The following is a 16,724-nucleotide window of genomic DNA, read 5'->3' on the forward strand; positions in this document are numbered from 1 at the left end:
ACTGTAGGGTTTGTTTCCAAGTCCTCCTTTTGCTAGCAAAGTAAGCTTGAGTAGAAACTTAGAATGATAAGCTGAAAGATGTTTCAAAGAGTGTCAGATCTCAGTTCTAGGTTCAGTTCTAGAGTGTCAGATCTAGGTTTCTATTACAGTTTACTATAAATAGCACCTCTAGAGTAGGAGGCACATCAATGATCTGTGTCTTAGCTGCTCACACTATAGGGGTCTGGCATGGACCCAAAAGAAGAAAAAAAATAAAAGTATTTGAAAGTGATTTAAAAATGTTAGTGTCAATATGAAATGTTGACACGAAGTATCAGTATAGCGTTGCAGAATGCACCTTTGTGAGGCCAGACAAACGGAAGTGTCAGAGTAGGGAGCAGAGAAAAGTTGATTGCAGGGCTGAGCAAGAACAGGAGGCTGGTGCTCAAAAACCTGAACTCTTATGGTTTTCAGGGAGTTTTCAAAGGCAAAACTTAGGGTGATGGCTGAAGAGCCTGTGACTTTGTTCTCACTGGTGGGTGACGAGGGAGCAGGGCGGTGCTCCAGGAATCCTGTACTCAGCCTGAGGTTACCATCCCCCTCCTTCTTCCTGCAGGAGAGCTCAGATATTGTTGAGTGTGTTCCTGAGGAGGAACCAGGATGGCGCCCCACCCTGCTGCTGCGCTCTCGTTTCTGGGCTGCCCCTCCCTTGTCTCCACAGCCTCTCCTGTCCCCATCAGAAACTGTTCTGAGGCTGTCCTTTGGAACTCGGGGAAGGTCTTGGAGGCTGAAGTCTTTTTCCTACAAACAAGAGAAGGGGGACATGGAAAGGCTTTTGTATCCCGGAGGGCCCCACAGGTTCCTGCTCAGTTTCAGTACTATGGTTTATCAATGTGAAGTTGAACTTCTGCTTTAGAAATTGAGAAGGACCCTCAGTATCGACATCCATGAATTACGTTACTCAATACTTGCTTACATAATGCTCCTGATGGGAAATAGCTTAAATGGACTATATAATTTATCATCCAAGCCAGGACACTTTGAATTGTGAAAAGAGGTGCAGTTAATAGTTCTCCAGGACAACAGGCAGAAGCTAGAACTGTCCAGGGTGCAGTGGGATTCATGATCACCCCAGGCATATGTCAAAAGTCCCTGGATATATCATTGTTTTATCACATGGTATGGTAACATCAGATCTGTGTATGCCAAACGTGTTCTTTTCCCCTTAGAAACTCATTCACTTGGATATGCTATAAGGACACCTCAGTTTCACAAACTGGAATCCTGAGCTGAGAAAAAGGATAGAAAATATTAAGCACAAAATTTCTAAAAGGCATTTAGAAATTCATCATAAGGATTTGCTTCCGTCTCGCATTTTTAACCTTAATGAGGTAGTTCAGTTTTTAACTCTTAGAGAATACTGTGCTGGGTGAAAAGAAGAATTGGATAAGTCTTGACTGAGAGGAGAGAAAAATACTACATAATGGAATTAGCACGCTCAAGATGGTAGGTTCAGTAGCGTCATATCCCAGGCAAACTGATGTACAATGCATTTATATCCTCATGCAAGTAGATGAGATACAATGGTATGCACAGAATCTGAATGTTTTAAATGATTCATTTGGAGCCTGGCTCCAGCCCTAGCTAGCCCCTTTAGGCCCCAGTGATCTGGGAATTGGAATGTGGGATTAACAGGACAAGAATCTGCATATGTTTTCACTCTGTGAGTTTTCATCTCCTAAGTTTGGGTGGGTTCCATACCTTTGTTAGAAGTCTTGCTGGAATGTGATTGAATCCCCGTGGCAGCTGGTGTACTAGGCGAAGACACTGCTAAAGAGGGACATTTCTCCGTAATCAGGTAAGTAGGCAAGCTGGCCTTTGTTCTCCGCAGAGTCTGAAGTGCTCTCGGCTCTGCAGCATCGCACATGAAAAGCCGCCCATCTGAAGGGACAAAGAGATCTTTATTTCTCTTCCACAGTGCACAGAGAAAAGGTAGAAAGAGAACTGGAGTGTGGATTTATTTCTTTGGGAGTCTGTGCGCTCCGTTTGAGCAAAGGAAATGCTAATGGAAGTTAGGTTCCCGCATGGTTTCCTGTCTCACGTTGTTGTAGTTGTTATATTTATGATTTTGTGATGGGTCTGGGTGAAGAAGCGCAGCCTCCCTCTCAGTGGCCTGGGAGGGAGGAGGGGTGTATGCTCCCCTCCCCCAGCTAGAAGGAATGCCCCCCTGGCTAGAAGGAATGTGCCCTGAATCAGGCTGGGCCAGGGGTTCCAAAATTTGAAAATCCACACTTAAAGAGAGATCACTGAGGACATAACACTGTGATTAAACCACTCCGTCTTTAAGTTGGAAAGAAAGTTGCCATCTAAATCTTTATCTTCAGGACCACAGTTCTCTGTTGTTCTGTATGTAGGAGTGACCCTGCTGAAGTCAGTGGGAATATCTTGAGCACATTCAGGTAATAACTTTGGGATTGGCAAAATATTGATAGTATTGGTTAGAGGCACCATCACCGTTTTATGCAGTTTATTAAGCAAATAACAATAATTCTTGTTTCATTCTGGTATTTTGGAAGTTTTTCTAACTACTCTGAGATCATGATAATGGGTGTATTCAGAGCAGTAGCATTTTTCAGTTGCTGTGTTATGGGTCCTTCCTGCATGGTGGTTGCTACACTAAATGATGGAGAACTGTTCGCTACTACTTGTCCAATTTGAAATTGACTTAAAGGCTCTAAATTCATACTAGGAAAAACAAAATGCGTTGGAACTCCTTTGTTCACTTGACGAGCGCAATTTTATGTTAGTCTTTTGGTCTGATTTTGACTTAAGAATGTTTCATCTCAAATACGTGTAGCAATTGAAGGAAGCTCCTGGAACACTTGGTCAAATAAAGATGATGAACATCCATTGGCAAAGCTGCACCTGAGGTGGGGAGCAGGGCAGGGCATCCCGGAGCCAGAGCTTCCTGTGCAGTGTTCAGTCGTTTGAGCCAGCATTTCCTGTACAGGGTTCAGTCGTTTGACAGGTGGGCATTGGACACATCCCTTAAATCGAGCAGTTTCTAGCTTCTGGAAATGCAAGAGTGAAACTTGGGAGAATCCTGTTCAGTGCAGGATTGTCAGTTAAAACGTGTCTCCTTCCTAACCCAGCCCTTGGTAGTGCTTTGGGGCTCTGAGCAGGGAGCAGCAGTTGAGGGGAAACACAGGAAGGTTTAAAGTCTTTTCTCCTTCAGCTAGGATGTCTTTTTCTTTTGAATTTTAAGCACAGAACGTTCAGCACAACACTAGCTAGAATCTAACAGGATATTGAGATGGACGCATTTCTTCCAGATGGCGTTTATCTTTGCTGTTATGTGCATAAGGCTCGGAGTTAACCTCGGCGGTGTTCAGTTCAGTTCCTGGGGCTTCCAGTTCCTCTTGCCTTCTTTGGAAACCATTTCCTGGTGCTCTAATTCTGTATCTTGCCAAGTAGCAAAAGCGTGGAGAAAAACCCCGGAAGTAGCTTGTGGTGAAGTTGCAAGTTTTTTGGCTCTTCTCCAAACACTCGTGAGCTTCATTTGTGTTCACATGTAAGAAAAGCCAACCCAGATCTCCTAATAATGCTTTATTTAGTGCTTAAACTTTAATTGCAGGGTATAAATGATACCATTAGGAACCGATATCAATACTAATGCCACCTATATTATTATTTACTCGGCTGAAAACTAAGCTTGTTGAAATATATTTATTAACACTGCACCCTAGAACCACGCATTTAAAGCTTAATCTGTGGCTGTTCGTGAATTCTCAGTGTACTGTAGTGTTGGGGCTTCCGAGCTTGGGATAAATTCATTATGAAAATGGAGTGATGAAGTGTGTTAGGGAAGTTATTTCTCAGGTAACAAACACATGGTGGCTTATTCAGAGGAGTAAGCACCCCTCGTGGAATTTTAGCCTCTTTAGCCAACAAAGAGTTAAATCCAGCATTTATGATGTGTAAACTTTGCTCCTTAGCATTAAAATGTACCTTATTCATTCCTTAGATTTCTCTTTGAACCATGGCTATTGTTTGTCACTAGCAGCTAGCTTTTGTGAAGTTAATAAATGTGCATAATAAAGACAGAAAGGTATGGAGAAGTAATACTGTAATCCTTTTGTTTGGATAATCAGTCTAATGTATGCAAATTAAACCTTATTAGTACTGGGGTTTTGTGTCTGCTTATCAAAATGTGCCATTTTCATGAAAATTGGAAGTCCATTATATAAAGTTATTATTAACAATCATTTAGGAATTATATACGGTATGCAAATTAAAGTTGATTACAACTAATTAAGGGCTTTCTTTGTTATTTGACCTTGTCTGCTTTTTATGTAAATATGTTTCTTTTGGTCTGGCATATTTTTAGACTCAGAAAAGTATATTAAGACAAGTTACATTATGTATTTTTTAATATATCTTCGTGTTGCCATTGTCTGTGCCCCTCATTTTGTAGAGGCACACATGATATGTAGAGCCATGCATCTTGCAGTTTGGGGATGGTCCTGTAGGTGAGTAGAATTCCAGAAATAGAAAGCAATCAAATTTCCCAATCTCTTCAATAAGTTTAATGGAATATGAGCACAAATCCAGTATAACATATAAACAGTCTTCATGCCAGAATGCTCTTTTTTTCCACTATTTATTGACTACAGTGAGTCTTGGGTTGCAGATTTCCAAGTGGAACTAAGTAATAAATGATCATTACTCGCTTACAAGGTGCCCCGCAAAACCTAATTGTTATCTGTGAAAGCAGTCAGCTAAAGATAAGTGACTTCACCACAGAGGATGTAACAGGTTCAGTACCAGTGGCCTTTAGGAAGAACAGTGTGCTCTCTATGGAAACAGGGGAAGAATTTTCTCAGAGGGCAAAGAGGGAACTTTGGAAATAAGACTTTTTAGCACAAACTAGGTTATACTTTTCCTTCAGTGTAATCCTTCTAGTTGTTCTCTGTGAACAAAGAAGTTTGATACAGTGTCTGGAGCAAAGGATCCTGGGCACAAGGTTTAAGTGCGTGATAGAAAAGACCTGTTAATAGTGTTTTGTTTGTCTTAAAGTATATGGGTAGGAAAAGGAATGGGGCAGAAAAGCAGCTCAAGTAACTAGATTTTTTTTTTAGATATTTAAAAGAGGCAAACTATTTAAGACTCTTTAAAAGACCAACTAAGAGCCAAATCACTGTTGAATTAATGCAAATTTTGAATATTTTATTTTTTGCTTTGAACACTAACATTTTAATCTTTGGAAAATGTCATTTGAATTCTTATTGGGGTTCAAAGGGATTGAAAACATAGTTGAAGAATAATATACAAATAGAAAATTGTGTATATCCTACATGTACAGCTTCTTAAGTTTTCACAAACTTGAGACTCTGATGTCATCAGGACCCAGATCAAGGAAAAATCATATCAATAGTATTGCAGTAGCTCCCACCTTTTCCATAAATCAGGTGACAGTATATGTATGGATCTGTTTCTGGCCTCTCTTGGGGAGAGTTGACATCTCTATAATAATGAGTCCTTCAATCTATGAACATGGTATGTCTTCTATAAAGGGAAGCTTTATGATTCGACAGCTACCCTGGAAAATACAGGAAACAAGAGGAAAGAGACTAAGTTCAAGCGTTTCTCTGGAATTTTAAAGGTCCCTGCACAGAGGAATGTCCTACTTCACCACATTATCTAGGAAAGATGTGGATCTGCTGCTGGCCTTCATGGAGTGGATAAAGCTTCCACCATACACTTGCATTATCCTTCTCGTGGCAACTGTTTGGCATCTTCCTCCTTTTCACAGGGCACTGGCCAGGATTCTTGCCACTTTTGTTCTGCTGAGAGTTTTTCATAAAACATAGACCATGGTGCTGTGGGTAGCCTTCCACTTTAGGTGCATGGCTCTTAGTGAACATTTTCTTTTCTGTTAAAAGAGAAGCAAAATTTGTCCTTCTCAGTGTCAAAATGTGCCATGCTAAAATGTGTAAACCACGACTAGAGTCAAAGAGTTCCTTATAGTTCCAGACTTTTTTCTTCCCCCTCTGCAAGATGTTGAACTTTGGAATTCCTGTTTCCACAGGGGAAAAAAAGCCCTCATTTGCATCATGGTTTAGTAGGTACAAACAGACAAAACGATCTCATGATACTGGCCTCACAGCTAATACAGGCTGTGTCTGAACTGTACCATAATAAAGGTGCTGCCATGGGTGCAGCTTTCCGCCTTCTAAGAAGATCCTTTGCCCTTGTAGGAGTTGCTGGGTGTGCCTGGAGAAGCTCCAAAAAGGTTAATAAGTGCCTGTGAAAGCAAGAGAGGGGAGATTGAAAGAGAACCCAGGAAATTCTCACAATGGTGCACAGAAAAGGAGGCAAATGCCAAATCGCTAGTCAGCCTTCAGAACAATGAAGAGGAACAGAAACTCGCAGAGCTGGGCGGGTGACGCCCACCGCTGTCAGGTGACTGGCTGTGTGAGCCCGCCTTCTTTTCCCACGTGCTGACTGCTTCCCAGCCTGGGAATGGGAGAAAGGCACCCGGAACACTCCTCACCTGGTCCTGGGAATGGGAAAGATGGCCTGGGCTGACCGGGAACTGTTAAGAGCCCCAAAGAACAGGATCCCTGAAGTCACCATTTTGCTTTAGAAGGTTTATTATTTTACATTTCTCAAAATAACATGGTAAAATTAGAGGCAACACAAACAAGATTCAAGCTATGTGAGTCTTTTAATTCAGGCAGAATTTAATGTGTAATTAAGATTAATTATACCATAATAGAATTGTAGACACATGATTATTGCATCATCTTCCTTGCAGACAGGCTTCTCAGATTGAGGAACACGCTGAGAGGCAGAGCCAAAGGAATCTGACTGCATTTTGCAGGATGTGTTAGTTACCAGGTCCTTGTGGAAGTTAATTTTTGCCAGTGCTCATTTCAGAAGTGTTTGAAAGTATGCCCAAATGTAATGGCTTTAAAGAAAAAAGCAGTCCTGCTTTTTAGTTTGTTTGGAGAAAATACCAGCCTTGAAATATCTCCATTAGAAGCTGGAACGCATTGGTGTGTGCTCTTCTCAAGTTTAGAATATAAACTAAGTGTTGGTGTTTGTGAGTTGTGTGTGAAGTGTTTGGACTGTGTGTGTAAGTAAGAGGAATTTACTTCTCAATTATAAATTAAAAATATGGGAGGGAATCTGGAAATGATTTAGAATAGGCCATTGTCTAAATCAGAGGGGAAGATGGGATAAACCTGCACTTGGAAGTTTTGAGTCTCTTGTTAGAAAAAGAAATCCAAGGAAGGAAGTTCCATGATATATTATAGTATATTATTTAAATATATAAAAGATAAAACAAGGTTGAATCAATGATTCAGCTTGCATAATTAGACCTAGAAAGAATTTTCTTAACTTCTCTTTCCTTGGCTGTGATTTCAACACTAAAAGGAAATATTTCTCAACTATGAGTGAATGTTATTCCCTTTAACTGTGTAATTAATTAACTCTACACTTTTATTATGGAGCTTATCAGATATATTCAGACCCTTTTAAGAGAAAAAAGGACTGTTAGTGGACTGTAGTGTTATTTTTGTTATATGCTAACATAACATGAGTTATTTGTTGTTGTGACTGCTCAGTCATGTCCGACTCTTTGCAACCCCATGGACTGCAGCACACCAGGCTTCCCTGTCCTTCACCATCTCCTGGAGCTTGCTCAAACTCATGTCCATTGAGTCGGTGATGCCATCCAACCATCTCATCCTCTGCTGTCCCCTTCTCCTCTTGCATTCAATCTTTCCTAGCACCAGGGTCTTTTCTGATGAGTCAGCTATTCGCATCAGGTGGCCAAAGTATTGGAGTTTCAGCTTCAGCATCAGTCCTTCCAATGAATATTCAGGACTAATTTCCTTTAGGATGGACTGGTTGGATCTCCTTGCAGTCCAAGGGACTCTCAAGAGTCTTCTCCAACACCACAGTTCAAAAGCATCAATTCTTTGGTGCTCAACTTTCTATGTGGTCCAACTCTCATATCCATATATGACTACTGGAAAAACCATAGCTTTGACTATCCAGACCTTTGTTGGCAAAGTAATGTCTCTGCTTTTTAATACACTGTCTAGGTTGTCATAGCTTTCCTTCCAAGGAGCAAGCGTCTTTTAATTTCATGGCTGCAGTCGCCATCTGCAGTGATTTGGGAGCCCAAGAAAATAAAGTCTGCCACTGTTTCCATTGTTTCTCCATCTATTTGCCATGAAGTGATGGGACTGGATGCCATGATCTTCATTTTTTGAATGCTGAGTTTTAAGCCAGCTTTTTCACTCTCCTCTTTCACCTTCATCAAGAGGCTTTTTAGTTCCTCTGCTTTCTGCCATAAGGTTGGTGTCATCTGCATATCTGAGGTTATTGTTATTTCTCCCAGCATTCTTGATTCCAGCTTGTGCTTAATTCAGCCCAGCATTTCTTCTCATGTACTTGCATATAATTTAAATAAGCAGGGTGACAATATACAGCCTTGATGTACTCCTTTCCCAATTTTGAACCAATCCATTGTTCCATGTCCAGTTCTAACTGTTGCTTCTTGACCTGCATACAGGTTTTGTAGAAGGCAGATAAGGTGGTCTGGTTATTCCCATTTCTTTTTTTTTTTAATTAATTTAGTGGTATTTCCATTTCTTTGAGAATTTTCCACAGTTTGTTGTGATCCACACAAAGGCTTTAGTGTAGTCAATGAAGCAGAAGTAGATGTTTTTCTGGAATTCTCTTGCTTTTTCAATGATCCAACAGATGTTGGCAATTTGATCTCTGATTCCTCTGCCTTTTCTAAATCCAACTTGAACATCTGGGAGTTCTTGGTTCACATACTATTGAATCCTGACTTGAAGAATTTTGAGCGTTACTTTCTAGCATGTGAAATGAGTGCAATTGTGCAGTAGTATGAACATTCTTTGGCACTGCCCTTCTTTGGGATTGGAATGAAAACTGACCTTTTCCAGTCCTGTGACCACTGCTGAGTTTTCCAAATTTGCTGGCATATTGAATGCAGCACTTTCACAGCATCATCTTTTAGGGTTTAAAATAGCTCAGCTGAAATTCCATCACCTCCACTAGCTTTGTTCGTAGTGATGTTTCCTAAGGCCCACTTGACCTTGCACTCCAGGATGTCTGGCTCTAGGTGAGTGATCACACCATTGTGTCTATCTGAGTCATGAAGATCTTTTTTTTCCCCATGAAGATCTTTTTTTTGTATAGTTCTTCTGTGTATTCTTGCCACCTCTTCTTAATATCTTCTGCTTCTGTTAGGTCCATACTGTTTCTGTCCTCCGTTGTGCCCATCTGAGTTATAGCTCCTGCTTTTTGCTCTTATACAAGCATAAAGCCAAATCACGCAATATATATGAAACACTAGCAAAGTGTATGAACAACGTTTACATTATCAGTGTTAACTTTAAAGGATGATGTTGCTTTTCTGAAGCTGCTTTTTAAGCCTAACTATATTGTTTTATCACTAGGTTAGAATTAAAGCAGTCTTACTCTGGTCAAAATGATTATACATTCATTTGAAGACTAGCACACTGAAATAAGATAATAGCCTTCTGTTATAAGGCACACCATTCAGGTACCCAGGACATCAGTTAAGCTGATCATATAAATAAAGGATCAGCAAAATTTTTCCACAAAAGACCTGATCATAAATATTTTAAGCTTTGAGGGCCAGACAGTCTTTCACAACTATTCACCAACTGCCGCTGAATCGTGAAATTGGCCATAGACACTAGTAAGTGAATGAGCGTGGCTGTGTTCCAATGCAACTTTATTTACAAAAATGGGTTCCTGTTCTTTATTGTGCCCATCTGAGTTATAACTCCTGCTTTTTGCTCTTAAACAATCATAAAGCATAAAGCCAAAAAAAGGGTAGAGAGTGGATTTGGCTATAGGATATAGTTTGCCAAGCCCTGATCTAAATGGAAATGTAGGGTTAAAAATCCTAGGAGATATCTTTGTTGATGTGACTGAAAAGTAATTCACCATCTGAAAGTTGAGAGTTATGTTTTATTCTATGGGAATTTTTAGGACTTCAAGCATAGGAGGCAACATCTCACGTAACCTTGAGAGAACTGCTCCAGAAGGTGAGGGGTAAGCTAGGAATATATAGGAGTTTTACAACAAAGGACAGGTTGTATGAACAAGAGATTCCTGTTAAAGAAAACTAGTCAAGGCTATGGTTTTCCCAGTAGTCATATATAGATGTGAGAGTTGGACTATAAAGAAAGCTGAGTGCTGAAGGATGGATGCTTTTGAACTGTGGTGTTGGAGAAGACTCTTGAGAGTCCCTTGGATTGCAAGGAGATGGAACTAGTCCATCCTAAAGGAAATCAGTCCTGAATATTCATTGGAAGGACTGATGCTGAAGCTGAAACACCAATACTTTGGCCACCTGATAAGTTATTTATCTTTTTCTGAACGCTGTCCTCTATTCAGATAAGCAATGTTAATAGCTTAATTCACAGTGAATACTCTTCATCATGGTTGGACATACACATAGAAACATATACGTTGTCCCCTATTCCACTCATTGATGGGTCTCTTTTCTATATGTTTCTTGGCTTTAAAAAAAAAATCCAAATAATATATCATTGATCCGTCCAGGCCAATGGACGTAGGTCAGCTTTTTCTCTTTGGTTTTCATTGTGAAAAGGTCAAATAATAGTAATGAAGACCTACGTGACCTTTATCCAGATTCAGTTCTTGTTAACATTTTGCTCTATTTGTGTTCATGCTCCCTGCCACCCATTTGTCAGGGCGTGCGATGTAAAGTTGCCAGCACTCAACTGCCACGTAACAAAATGGTAGTTTTGATACAGTGTAACCTAATTTTTTTTTCTGAGTCATTTGAGACAGAGTAAATTGTACATTAGGATACCTTGCCATAAATACTTCAGCTTGCGTTTTCTAGCAAAATAAGTACCTTCTCATACATCCCAGAAGACCATTGCATGCTGTGCTAAGTCACTTCAGTCGTGTTTGATTCTTTGTGACCACATGAACTGTAGGCCACCAGGCTCCTCTGTCCATGGGATTCTCCAGGCAAGAATACTGGAGTGGGTTGCCATTTCCTCCTCCAGGGGATCTTCCTGACCCAGGGATGGAACCTGGGTCTTTCTCCTGCGTCTCATGCACTGCTGGTGGATTCTTTACCACTGAGCCATCAGAGGAACCCTTGGTTAAGGTAGGGACCACTAAACTTCTCCATTGTAAAGGCACATTTTTTTCTTCAGCATTCTTTTAAAATAAGTATAATGTTAATTACATTGTATAACCTGGTTATATGGATAAATGAGGTGCAGTTAATTTAAGTTATTCCTTTCTTGGTAGAGATTCAGTTTGTTGCCATTCTTTTGCCATTGAAATATCCCAATAAGCTTTCTTGCTTGTATTTAAGTATTCTTAAGTATTATTGCTTTAATTTCCAAGGAATAGATTCCCCAATGGGAAAAGAAGCATGTATATTTTTAATTTGGACATTTATTTATTTGACATTTACTTATTGTTATTTATTTGACATTATAAACTTTGCAAAAAATTTGTAGCACACTTCTACCAATAGTATACAAAAGTGCCTGTTTCTCCAACTTTTCACCATCACTGGATATAAATGCCTTTTAATCTCCACCCATCCCATCTGTTGGGTAAAAACTTGTATTTTATTTTGCATTTCTTTTACTACTAATGAGACTGTGTAGCTTATTAAATGATTTATAATTTTCAGCAATTTAAATTTCCTCTTCTATTTCTAATTGCCTATTTCTCCCAGTATTTCTCACCTTTTGCCATACAAAAATTAAGATTTAAAAAATACACTCAAGTGTACATCTTTTTTGTTTTGGTTTTTATGGTTCCTATGTTGTTGTTTTTTAATGGGTTACCTATCTTCAGATTTACCCTACTCTAAGATAATATAAAGCTCTACTAAATTTTCTCATTATTCTGATTTGTATTTATTACACGGTATGCAGTAAAGATCTAGTTTTGCATCTGTGTGGATAGTTAGCAATTATGTCAGCCCAGTATATTAAATAATCCAACCTTTTGACAAAGATGTGAAATTCCACATTTGTGGAAATTTCTCTTTTGTGGAATCTTTGCTCCTATGCTGAGTTCTCATATATGTTTGGACCTATTTCTGAACTCTCCATTGTACTCCACTGGCCTATGTATTTATTCCTGTACTAATACTGGGCTATTTTTGTTTTAGTATTTTTACAGTAATTTTTAATATTGAGCAAGATAATCCTCCACCATTTTTTCCCTTAAAAGTATCCTGGCAATCAGGAGGGAGGTGGGAGGGGGGTTCAGGATGGGGAACACATGTAAATCCGTGGCTGATTCATGTCAATGTATGGCAAAAACCACTACAATGTTGTAAAGTAATTAGCCTCCAACTAATAAAAATAATTGAAAAAAAAAGTATCATGGCAATCAATTTGCAGCCATTTATTCTTCCATATGAGCTTTTAAATCATTTCCCCCTATTCCCAAGCCAGATCTATAGGATTGGTTGGTATTGTATTAAATGTTTACACAAATGTATATAAAAATGTGTGTGTATGTACATATGTATAATTTGGGAGGAATTAACTTTTTAAATGATGAGATAAATATGTATTTATGTTTAGATATATATAAATTTAGATTATATATATATATGTATGCATATATAGTACATTTAGGAAGAACTAGCATATTAATGGAGCTTCCCTGGTAGCTCAGCTGGTAAAGAATCCACCTGCAATGCGGGAGACCTGGGTTCAATCCCTGGGTTGGGAAGATCCCCTGGAGGAGGGCATGGCAACCCACTGCAGTATTCTTGCCTGGAGAATCCCCATGGACAGAGGAGCCTGGTGAGCTCCAGTCCATGGAGTCACAAAGAATCGGACACAACTGAGTGACTAAGCCCAGCACAGCGTATTAATAGTAAGCCACGTGATGTGTAAATGATAGCAAAAGAGACTTGATCTTGGTTAATTTCTTGCCAAAAATACTCTCCTCTCACCAATGATGAGAGGATGCCTGAAACTTTCAAAAATTTTGAGCTTTAGAAGATAAAATTAAAAGATTTTCCTGTCATTGGATTGCAGTTTTCTTTTTCTTTCCCTCTCCTTGTTCCCTCCCTTCCTTCCAGTTTTGCTGAGATATAGTTGACATACAGCACTGTGTAAGTTTTAGGTGTGCAGAATAATGAGTTGCTTTATCTACATCATGAAACGATTACCACAGTACGTTTAGTGAGCATCTTTCTCATATAGATACAAAATTAAAGAACTACGAAAAAATGTTTTCCTTTGTGATGACAACTCTTAGCATTTACTCTTAACTTTCATATATAACGTCAGCAGTGTGAATTATATTTATCATGCTGTATATTTTATCCCTTGTACTTATGATCGATATTTGTGCCTTTTGACCACCTTCATCTACTTCTTCCCCCCTCCATTCCCTGGAATGCAGTTCTCTTTGACATTGTAAAGGTAAAGTGTTTTTCTGCATGCTATGGGAATAAAAGTGTATCAGTGTATTTCTGTAATGTGTCAGTAATGTATTCCCGGGTGTGCTTGAAAACCTGTCTCGATACTATTAATGTCTGAGTAAATCCATTTCCTTCTGTCACACTATAATGTATCCTCTCTGTGTCTCCCTCAACATACAAATACTCATTTTCTTCAAGTGGGAGACTTCTAGCATGGGTCAAATACCATTACGATGAACTCTGTAGGTATGTCAGATGCTCCCTGGACCATTTGGTGTGTGGATCAGAATTGCCTTCCCAACTCACACACCCTGTTGCTTAAGAGGTCAAGGGCTGGGGACACCAAGCATGGATGTAGGACCCTCTGAGGGAGCCAGGATTTCTGTCATCAACGGCAGGCCTTCTCTGGATGCAGCTTTTCCAATTTCAGCTGCTTGACCATCACAGCTATTGACCTTGAATAAAGTACTCAGAAGCCTTGAGAAGTTAGCAAGGGCGGGTTAAGCTGGATTTGTTAGCAAATGATATGAATGTTCTATTTGTCAAAGGTATATAGATAACCCAGTGGGGGAAGCCAAGAACTCTGAGCCCCCAGTGCCTGCATCTGAATCTCAGCCCCACTATTCCCTTAGCAGTGCCAGCTTAAACCAGTCAGTGCATCAGTCTCCTCATCTGCAAAGTGGAGGTAAAAATGGTGCTGAGATCATAGGGTTATTGTGAGGGTTCAGTGACCCATCATACGTAATGCCTGGCACACAACGAGTACTCTTCAAATGTTTGCTATATTTTTATTATTGTTCTTTGAGGCAGAAATTGGTCACAGAGTCTGGGATGATAAAGGAAAAGACAGGAAGGAGGCAGGCTGTGAAGCTCTCAGGTAGGCAGACAGGTTTAGAATAGACTTCTATTCCAGAAAAGAGCTAGGGTACAAAGCAAGAAACTGATTGAAGTACCTTTGTATGGGTGACCGTGGAGGTTAGGGAACAACTGCAATGCCCCGTTCTGTGTGTGTCGTTATTAACATAGTCACTTTGGGTCATCTGTCAGTAGCAGCAGAACCAATTCCAGGCCTCACCTGCTGAGGGTCCTCACGCCCCCATTATATTTCCAGCCTCAGCCAGCATTGGCTGAGTTACTGGCTGAGTTATTCGAGGTGGGGGACTTCAGTGGGCTGACCTGGGCATTGTAAGAAGAATATAAACCAACCTTCTCTTTCTCCTCCTCCTCTACCTTTTTTTTTTTTTAATATGGAAAATTTCAAGTACATCTAAAAGTAGAGAAACTGGTGTTATTAATAGATTTGTGCTTATCTTTATACATTGATAAGTTGTAATCTTATGTCAATATCAGTAGCCAATTTATTTTTAAATTAAAAAAATTTAAAAAATTGCAGTAAACATGTGTGTTCCTTTGGCTGATTCATGTCGATATATGGCAAAATCCATTACATTATGTAAAGTCATTTTCCTCCAATTAAAATAATTAATTAAAAAACTGGTAAAATACACATGACATAAAATGTATCATAACTTTTTTATTGAAGTATAGTTGATTTATAATGTTGTATTAATTTTTGCTGTACAGTTATATATATGCAGTTATATGTATATTGTGTTGGCCAAAAAGTTCACTCAGGTTTTTCCTTAAGATGTTATATATATTCTTTTCCATTATAGTTTATCTCAGGATATTGAATACAGTTCCCTGTGCTACACAGTAGGACCTTGTTCTCCATCCATTCTGCATGTAATAATTTGCATCTATTAATTCCAAACTCCAGGCCACCCCTCCCTGCCCCCCTTGGCAACCACAAGTCTTTTTTCTAGGTCTGTGAGTCTGTTTCTGCTTCATAGGTATGTTCATTTGTGTCATATTTTAGATTCCACATATAGTGCTCTCATATGGTGTTTGTCTTTCTCTTTCTGACTTGCTTCTCTTAGTATGGTAATCTCTAGTTGCATCCATGTTGCTTCAAATGGCATTATGTCCTTCTTTTTTATGACTAAGTAGTATCCCAGTGTCTGGAGAAGGTGATGGCACCCGACTCCAGTACTCTTGCCTGGAAAATCCCATGGATGGAGGAGCCTGGTAGGCTGCAGTCCATGGGGTCGCTAAGAGTCGGACACGACTGAGTGACTTCACTTTCACTTTTTACTTTCATGCATTGGAGAAGGAAATGGCAACCCACTTCAGTGTTCTTGCCTGGAGAATCCCAGGGACAGGGGAGCCTGGTGGGCTGCCGACAATGGGGTCGCACAGAGTCGGACACGACTGAAGTGACTTAGCAGCAGCAGCTGTATCCCAGTGTATATACATACTGCATCTTTATCCATTCATCTGTTAATGGACATTTGGGTTGTTTCCATGTCTTGGCTATTGTGACTAGTGCTGTTATGAACATAGCGGTGCTTGTATTATTTTGAATTATAGTTTTGTCCAGATATATGCCTAAGAGTGGTATTGCTAGATCATATTATAGTTCTATTTTAGTTTTCTGAGAAGCTTCCATTCATCTTAACTATTTTTAAGTATATAGCTCACTAGTATTAAGTACATTCTCATTGATGTGTAACTAATCTCCAGAACTCTTTTCAACTTACAAAAACTAGAACTCTATAGCTGTTAAACAATAACTCCCCATTACCCCCTGCCCCAGCCCCTGGTAACCACCCTTCTACTTTCTGTCCCTTTTGAATTTGACTACCCTCGGTACCTCATATAAGTGGAACCATACAGTATTTGTCTTTTTGTGACTGGCTTATTTCATTTAGCATTATGTTCTCAAGGTTCATTTGTGTGGTAGCACGTGTCAGAATTTTCTTCCTTTTCAAGGCTGAAAAATATTCCATTGTATGTATATACCACTGATTTATCTTTTGATCCCCTGATGTACACTTGGGGTTCCTTCCCCCAGCTATTGTGAATGATGCTACTGTGGACATGGGTGTACAGATACTGTGACCCTGCTTTCAGTAGCCAATTTACTTTTGTATTTTGCTTTAACAGTGTAGTTTAAAAAAACCCCTTAGCTCATACAGATAAGTAGTTTCAAATGGTAATAAGTTACAAACGGTAATAGTTTGTAATAGCTTGCCATAGAATGTTATGACTCATCTGAATGTCAGCTCATCTAGAAGAATGTAAGAGGAATTATGAGACATTTTAGTTTCAAAGTTAATCATTAGCAATACCCGAAAAGCTTTTTTTTCTTTTTTAGCCAATAAGT

This window comes from Muntiacus reevesi, chromosome X (assembly GCF_963930625.1).
Source record: "Muntiacus reevesi chromosome X, mMunRee1.1, whole genome shotgun sequence".
NCBI classification, from domain to species: domain Eukaryota; kingdom Metazoa; phylum Chordata; class Mammalia; order Artiodactyla; family Cervidae; genus Muntiacus; species Muntiacus reevesi.